We start from the raw sequence: 8,605 nt of genomic DNA on the forward strand, positions 1-8,605 counted from the left end.
ACATTAAGCAGAAAAATAAAAGGCAAATAGATGTATAAAATCATCTAATTTTGAAAATATGTCAATTCTTTAAAAATGTCAGAAGGATATACACCAAAACACTGACTGGTTGTGAGATAATGGGTAATTTTAGATTCCTTCTTTTTCCTTCGCTTTTATTTTGGGTTTGCTTATCTGAAATTTTAACTTTTTCCAGAATAGTCATGCATTTGTTTATAAACAAAGCATAAAAATTATTACTGCTGTTATTAGTTTACAAACCAGGACCTCCAAGATGTAGCTCAGGAAGGAGAATTTCTGGGGGGAGGGACAGCCGGATCAAAGAGCCCTATCTTTGTCTCCCTCTGCTTACTCTCCCCTTTGGGTCACTTTTCTTCATCCCCACTGCCTCCCCCTCCCCAGGATGTCACTGTCCTTTCAATTCTCTGGACCAAACATAGTTAGAAACTCAGGTTTGGCTTCTTTCTGCAGAATAGAGCTAAGAAAGCTGGCAAGACATAGCAGATGGTGTTAATAAACCCTAAGGGAAAACAACAGGAACATAAACGCAGTGCCTAGAACTACAAACCAATTAGGCTTCCTCAGGCAAGGGTGCCCAGTCCTACCTCAGCCAGTCTCCCTCCGAAGGCTCCCAGGTCCTGCCCATCCTCTATGGAGTCCGTGCACCTAGAGTCCTCTGTCCCATCTTAATCTTTAGCATCTTCTTCCCAGGGCCACTTTCTGCTTTGAAAGGCTCCTTCTTCCTGGGGCACCTGATCTTGAGAATGACCTCTTCTCTCAGGCGGGACCCATCATGATACAGGCGGAGAAGCCACTTGTCCTCAGTCCAGGCTCCTGATAAAAACATCCCGGGGCACCACCAAGCCACGGCGCTCATTTCAGAGGACTTCTGCCCCACACATAAAAGGGCTCTCAGGACCCAAGAAGCATCCAGACCTGAGGGCAAATGCATTTGCTTGATATCCCCAAGCTTTTCTTAACACCGCTCCATCCACATTCTGCCCCAATGAAGGCATGATAGGTAATCAGTGAATTTTTTTCTCCATTAAAAAAACTAATAGCATATAAAAATCTAGACAAGTGTAAAGAGTAAAATAAAATTACTCCATAATCACCAAGCTAAGTGGGAACAAACATTATTGGCATACATATACATATATATACATTTAAATAAAATCAGAATAATAGTATGTGTTTATATATATATAAAATCATTCATACACACACACACATAAAATCTGATTTTTTTCCCACATAAATTACATCCTAAGAATTTTCCTGGGTCATTAAAATAGTCTTTGAAAATATAATTTTTTTAATTATTATTTTTTTGGTTTATTATTTTTTTTATTGAGTTAATGATAGGTTACAATCTTGTGAAATTTCAGTTGTACATTAATGTTTGTCATTCGTGTTGTAGGTGCACCACTTCAGCCTTTGTGCCCGCCCCCCACCCCACCTTTCCCCTGGTATCCACTAAACTGTTCTTAGTCCACATTTTTAAATTCCTCATATGAGTGGAGTCATACACAGATTATCCTTCTCTAGCTGGCTTATTTCACTTAACATAATTCCCTCAAGGTCCATCCATGTTATTGCAAATGGAATGATTTTGTTCTGTTTTGCAGCTGAGTAGTATTCCATTGTATATATGTACCACATCTTCTTTATCCATTCGTCTGTTGATGGGCACTTAGGTTGCTTCCATGTCTTGGCTATTGTAAACAGTGCTGCAATGAACATTGGGGTACATAGGACTTTTGGGATTGCTGACTTCAAGCTTTTTGGATAAATACCCAGTAGTGGGATGGCTGGATCGTATGGTAGTTCTATTTTTAATTTTTTGAGGAATCTCCATACTGTTTTCCATAGTGGCTGGACCAGTTTGCATTCCCACCAGCAGTGTATGAGGGTTCCTTTTTCTCCGCAACCTCTCCAACATTTGTTACTATTAGTTTTAGATATTTTTGTCATTCTAATGGGTGTAAGGTGATATCTTAGTGTAGTTTTGATTTGCATTTCCCTGATGATCAGCGATGATGAGCATCTTTTCATGTGCCTATTGGCCATCTGTATATCTTCTTTGGAGAAATGTCTGTTCATGTCTCCAGCCCATTTTTTGATTGGGTTGTTCGATTTTTTGTTGTTGAGTTGTGAGAGTTCTTTATATATTATGGATATGAAGTCTTTGTCAGATATATGACTTGCAAATATTTTTTCCCAGTTAATGGGTTGTTTTTTGTTTCAATCCTGTTTTCATTTGCCTTGAAGAAGCTCTTTAGTCTGATGAAGTCCCATTTCTTTATTCTTTCTATTGTTTCCCTTCTCTGAGAAGGCATGGTGTCCAAAAAGATCCTTTTAATACTGATGTCAAAGAGTGTACTGCCTACATTTTCTTCTAGAAGCCTTATGGTTTCAGGTCTCACCTTTAGGTCTTTGATCCATTTTGAGTTTATTTTGGTGAACGGTGAAAAAGAATGGTCAATTTTCATTCTTTTACATGTTGCTTTCCAGTTTTCCCAGCACCATTTGTTGAAAAGACTTTCTTTTCTCCATTGTATGCCCTCAGCTCCTTTGTTGAAGATAAACTGTCCATAGATGTGTGGTTTTATTTCTGGACTTTCAATTCTGTTCCATTGATCTGTGCACCTGTTTTTGTACCAGTACCATGCTGTTTTGATTGCTGTAGCTTTGTAGTATGTTTTGAAGTCAGGGATTGTGATGCCTCCTGTTTTGTTCTTTTTTCTCAGGATTGCTTTAGAATTTCGGGGTCTTTTGTTGCTCCATATGAATTTTAGGATTCTTTGTTCTAATTCTGTAAAGAATGTCATTGGGATTCTGATTGGGATGGCGTTGAATCTGTAGATTGCTTTAGGTAGAATGGACATTTTAACTATGTTTATTCTTCCAATCCATGAAAATATAATTTTAAATGGCCGCATAGTATCCCATTGTACAGCACACTAATTATCGAGCCAATCTCCTATTGTTAGACATTTAAGCTATTTCCAAACTGTTTGCTATTATAAATAATAATTTAATAAACATCCTTGCACATACATCTTTGCATCCATCTCTGGCTATTTCTTTAGGATAAATTCCTAGAAATAGAATTACCTAGTCAGAGGATGTGAATGTCTGCAAAGTTCTTGGTATCTGTGATTGATGCATTGTTAATTGTATTAATTTGAACAAAAGTCACAGGAGATGCCAGAGCAGTGCTTTGCCACGCTTGCTGCACATTCTGAGACCCACAGGAGGCTCCGGGGGCTCAGGTGCTCTCCTTCCACCTGCCCTGTGTGACTGCCCTTTGGACCCCAGACAGAAGCTGAAGCCAGCAGTCACCCACGCTCCCGGGCAGGGCCCAGCCCCTGCTGTCACCACACAGCTTCTCAGAAAGCCCCAGAGGCCTGGGGGAGCTGTGGCGAGCCAAGCAGAGAGAGCCCAGGGAGGGGCAGTTGCTGTCCTGTGAGCACCCCACTGGGGGCTCCCAGCGCCTGGTGTGGGAGCAGCAAGCCCACCAGGAGCCCCCCTGGAGGATTTCCTTCCAGCCCATCCTCGTGGCCTCCTGGGGAGTATACAGGGTGGAGACCACTCTTCCCCTCTTCAGATGGGTGATCTGAGGCCCTGAGACATAAAGAGAGTTGCCTGAGGCCTGCAGGGTGTGAGAGATGGGACAGTCTCTCTCCACCACCCAGCATTGCCAAACCAGAGAGGCGTGTCCCGTGGGAAAATGGCCCAGCTCAGCTTGAGGTACAGGCCCTGTGAGGAGGCTGGGCTCCCGCCAGAGTCATTGTCGACAAACATTCATGAGCACAGACTATGTGCCAGTCACTGAGAAAACAATGGTGACCCAAAGAGCCAAAGTTCCTGCCCTCAAGAAGCAACATTCTAGTGGGGGAAACAGATAATAAACCCAAAAAGCATGTCCAATGGTGTTAAGATGTGAAGAACACAAAGCAGGGTAAAGTGGATAGAAAGTGACATGGAGGGGTGAGTGACTTCCAGATGGGATCATTCAGGGAACCATCTCTAGGCTGATATTTGACCAAAGGCCTGAGTGAAGAGGAGCGAGCCCTTTGGGTATGTGGAGGAACCCCATTAAAGCAGAAGGAACAGCAAGTGCAAAGGTCCTGAGGCAGGAGCAAGACTGGCAAGTAGAAGTCAGGAGGCCAGTGTGACTGGAACAGAGCGAACAAGGGGAGAATACAGGGAACGAGGTCACAGAGCCAGCAGTGTCCCCATCAGATGAGGGAGGCTACCAATTGGGAGCTCCCACTGGGCCACAGGCACCGTGAAGGACACTTGACCTCTGTTGTCATGAACCTTTAAGGTTAGGGGACCTCGCCGTGGCAACCTGCTCTAGGCCCAGAAGACAAGAGGATGGCAGAGGGGCTAGGGCATCTACCGCCTGGTCAGGTGGTTGCGTGGAGGCTATGAGGAGGGAAGGTGTGTCCACAGCTCCATCCCCCTGTGCTGGGCGCTGAGCATCCGAGGTTGACCAGGCCGTGACTCTGCTTCTAAGGGGCTCCCAGTCCTGTGGGCCAACAGATGGGCACCGTTAACAAGCATAAGGCAAGGAAATCCTGTCATTTGCAACAACATGGCTGAACCTGGAGGACGTCATGCTAAGTGAAATAAGCCAGACACAGAAAGAAAAATACTGCATGATCTCACTTGCCTGAGGAATCTACAGAAGGCGAACTCATGGAAGCAGAGAGGACGATGCTGGTTGCCAGGGGCTGGGGGAGGGGAGTGGTTGGGGAGATGTTGGTCAAAGCTATAAACTTTCAGTTATAAAATGAGTAAGTTCTGGAAACCTAATGTATAACATGGTGACTGTAGTTAATAATATTATATTATATACTTGAAATTTGCTAAGAGATTAGATCTTAATTGTTTTCGTTTAAAATAAGGTAACTATGTGAGGTGATGGATATATTAATTAGCTTGATCATGGTTTCATTTCACAATGTATACCTATATGAAAACAGCACGCTGTATACCTTAAATATATGCAGTTTTTATTTGTCGATTATACTTCAATAAAACTGAAACAAAAAAAAAAAAAGCAGTGTCCCCACCTCACAGAGTTGTTGAGTAAAGTAAACAAGATAATGTCAATAAACGCTGGTTGCACAATAGCTTAAGAAAAACAAGTGTTGCATGGAACTCTGTACGTTCTGTTCAGTTTTGCTGTGAACCTAAAACCGCTCTGAAAGATAAAGTTTATTAACTAAAAACACGGCAAAATTTAGACAGTCAAGCATATGGCATGACCAAGAAGACTTCCTGGAGGAGGTGATGTTTGAGCTGGGCCTTGAGAAATGAACAGGTGAACCAGATTTCAAGAGGCAAGGAAGGTGGGAAATGTACTTCAGGTGGAAATCCTGGTTTGCTGCAGAGGGAGCAGGGGGGCCCTGGGCAGTTGGATATTAGGGTGTGGAGAACATGGCCCTGATTTGGGATTATCACTGGGAAGGGGCCAGTCCTAGAAGAGTGAGAAGAGAAGTGGGTTCAGAAGAGAACCCTGGGGCACACGGCCGTGTTGGAGGTGGGGTGGGAGAATGCCGGGAGGGGGCTGAGGAGGAGGAGCCAAGAGTTAGGGAGCCCGCCAGGGGCGTGGGCTGTCACATGATTTAAGTAAGAGCCATGGGGAAAATATCAAACACTGCCAAGGGGGCAAGAGAGAGAAGTGCCGAGAAGAGTCCATGGGCTGGTCCCTGGAGACCTTGGCGGGGGCTGGATGGTGGGGTGGACAGGGTAGAAGTCAGGGGATGTGTGAGTTTCCTATTGCTGTGTATCAAATCACCACAAACTGAGTGATTAAACAATAAAACTTCATTGTCTTACAGTTCTGGAGGTCCAAAGTCTGAAATCGTCTCAAGGGGCTAAAGTCGAGGTGTTGGCAGGGTTGGCTCCTCCTGGTGTCTCCTTGCCTTTTTCAGCTTCTAGTGGCTATCAGTATTCCTTGGCTTGTGGTCCCTTCCTCCGTTTTCAGAGAACATTGCTCCAATCTCTGCTCTGTCATCACATTGCCTTCTTCTCTGCCTCTCTCTTAAAGGACCCCTGTGATTACATTAGACCCACCCGAATAACCCACTATAACCTCCCCGTCTCAAGATCCTAAATGTAATCACACACGCAAAGTCCTATTTAAGGTGACACGGTCAGATTCTGGGATTAGGACAAGAACATCTTGTAGGGGGCATTATTCAGGCTTCTGTCGTTCAGGTGGCAAGGAGCTGTTGGTGGAAGGGAGACAAGGAGGGAAAGGAGAAGGCGAGTGGAGAAAATTTACTCAGGAAATTGAGTGAGAGTCACTTGAGTGAGAAAGGGAGAGATGAGAGATTCCTCTAGATGAAGACCCCACCTGGTGGGAGAAAAGTGGCTTTTAGGAGTTTTTTTTCTGATCGTGTGTGTCTCCTCCTCCTCCTTCCTCAAGCCTAATTAGAAAATTAGAAGCATAGTCCATGTTGTTGAGACCATATAGGATTGCCTTTCCTCCCTCCTGATACCCACCCACCCAGGGGTCTTCCAAGCCATGTGAGTTGAAATCTACAATTTCAAAAGACTTGTTCTCATTTTACTTCCAATGGCACACTCTCCTTTAATTACAAAACAAAGCTTATTGTATTATTAATTTTTCCAGTTCAGATGTCGATGTCAGGTTTAGAAAGGCAAAGATTTAATTCACATTCCTCAACCTCCACTGCCGCTGAACCCCTTCTGAAATTTTTTTTTGTTGCACAACTGATTTTAATTCTTCCACTGCTTTGACTTGTAGCTTAATTTTTTCCCCAGCTTTATGGAGACATAATTGACGAGGGATCTACATTTTTAAACCACAAGGAAAAGAAACCCAGAGCTACCAAGAATAATATTTTATTGACTTGGAACGAGTTTTGGAATCTGTATTTTTAACCAACTAGGTGATTTTGATGATTAGACAGTTTGAGGCGGGTTTTTTTTCCCCTTTCCTCTTTCTCTTCCCTTCAGTAAACTGTTTTTCAACTTTGTTTTTCAGTGAAAACCATTTCCTCCTCCCCGTGGACTCGATCCAGAGGCTGCGCCCGTCTCTCCCACGTCAACAGCCCTGTGTCCTTGGCGGAGAACAGTGCTCTCATTCTGGGCCTTTCCCTTCTTCCTCAGCCAAACCCCTGCGCCTGCACCTCCTTGCAGCTAATAAAAAGACTGAATTTCCTGATGCAGGGAAAGCCCCCACCGGCTGTCACTCACAGGGATGAGCGAAATCTGCCGAGGCCACACTGTCCTCATCTACAGATTTCCTTGCCTCCTCCACTTGCATTTTCCCAGAGCAGCTAGCTCTGTCCCAGGCCTCAGGGTGTCCCCGGGCTGAGGTGGAATCCAGCCACGACCACCTTCCAAAGCCAAGCAGTCCTGAGTGAACCTGCAGAAATGCAAGCGCTGGGCGCTCCCTGACGCCGAGTCAAGAAGGTCTCCCCGTGAGAAGGCATGAATTGATTTGGGACAAAAGGCACTTGCTGGTCCAGGCAGGCAGGATTTGGGGCACCCCTGTGCAGAGTGGAGGTGGGTGGGTATATTTCCTTGGCCCGCAGATCCTCTTGTCTGGTGGGATCAGCCGCTCCAGGCAAGGGCCACCTGGCCCAGCTTTGGGAGATGTGGAGAACGAATTTCACAGTGATTTCCACTGGGCCGTGGCCCTGAAACAGCTGCAGGAGGGGACACAGCTGGTGCTGCCCCCACCCCTTCCAGCAGAGCTTCTCTGGAGAAATGCCACCTTCCCCATAGGAAGGGAGAGGGTTCTACTTGCTGTGCTTCCAGGGGCCATGGGAAATTGCCTCTAAGCTAAACCTCCATTTTTAAGGGCACAAGTTGGCTTTTATTAAAATAAAATCCCATTATCATTTATTCTAGTGGCTCCCAAACCTGGCTAACCGTCGGGATCATCCAGGATGTTCATTAAAAAATAAAGATTAATAAAAATAATGAGTTTGGGAACCCATCCTGGACCTAATGAATCAGGATCTCTTTGAGTAGGGCTAAGGCTAGAATCAGTGTGAACCAGTTTAAATCAGACAGCTTTCTTGATTCCAGAATTTTCAGCCCACAGAATAAGAGCATGAAGAGGGAGTGATGAGGGCTCGGATAACAGAGAATATACTTAGAGCCCATCTACGTGCCAGCCAGAGCACTGCAGACTAATCCTACATTATCTTATTTCGTCATCAAAAAAAACCTATGAGGTATGTCCAACTATTATCCCCATTTTGCTGTTGAGGAGATGGGAGCTCAAAGAGGTCACCAAGGTAGGAAAAGGCAGAGCCAGAACTCAGATCCAGATCTTTCTCTTAACATCTCTGCCATGAAAGAATAATGGGAAACCTGGGCACCACCTTGGAAGCTAGGCCAGTATGTGACCAAATTGTTACATCACCACAAGGTGATTTCTGGACACCTCTGTCTGGTGGGCTCACTTCCCCTGTGCTCACTTCCTTCACGTTGGTTCACCAAGCACTTGTGGACACAGAGGTGGTCAGGACATGGCCACCATCAAGACAGTATGGCTCATGGAAAGGGCACTGGGCTGAAATCAGGAGAGGGGGCTTCTGGTCCCAGCATC

General features: G+C 45.0%; 1 long non-coding RNA gene across 1 annotated transcript; it reads left to right on the plus strand.

The window, feature by feature from the left end:
- The first annotated feature begins 5,156 nt into the window (after positions 1 to 5,156).
- Positions 5,157 to 7,987, plus strand: LOC138917873 (uncharacterized). Its single transcript, XR_011426468.1, has 2 exons — positions 5,157 to 5,363; positions 7,028 to 7,987. It is a non-coding gene; the product is annotated as an uncharacterized lncRNA (long non-coding RNA).
- Positions 7,988 to 8,605: the final 618 nt, after the last annotated feature.

This window comes from Equus caballus, chromosome 15, assembly GCF_041296265.1.
Source record: "Equus caballus isolate H_3958 breed thoroughbred chromosome 15, TB-T2T, whole genome shotgun sequence".
Lineage (NCBI taxonomy): Eukaryota > Metazoa > Chordata > Mammalia > Perissodactyla > Equidae > Equus > Equus caballus.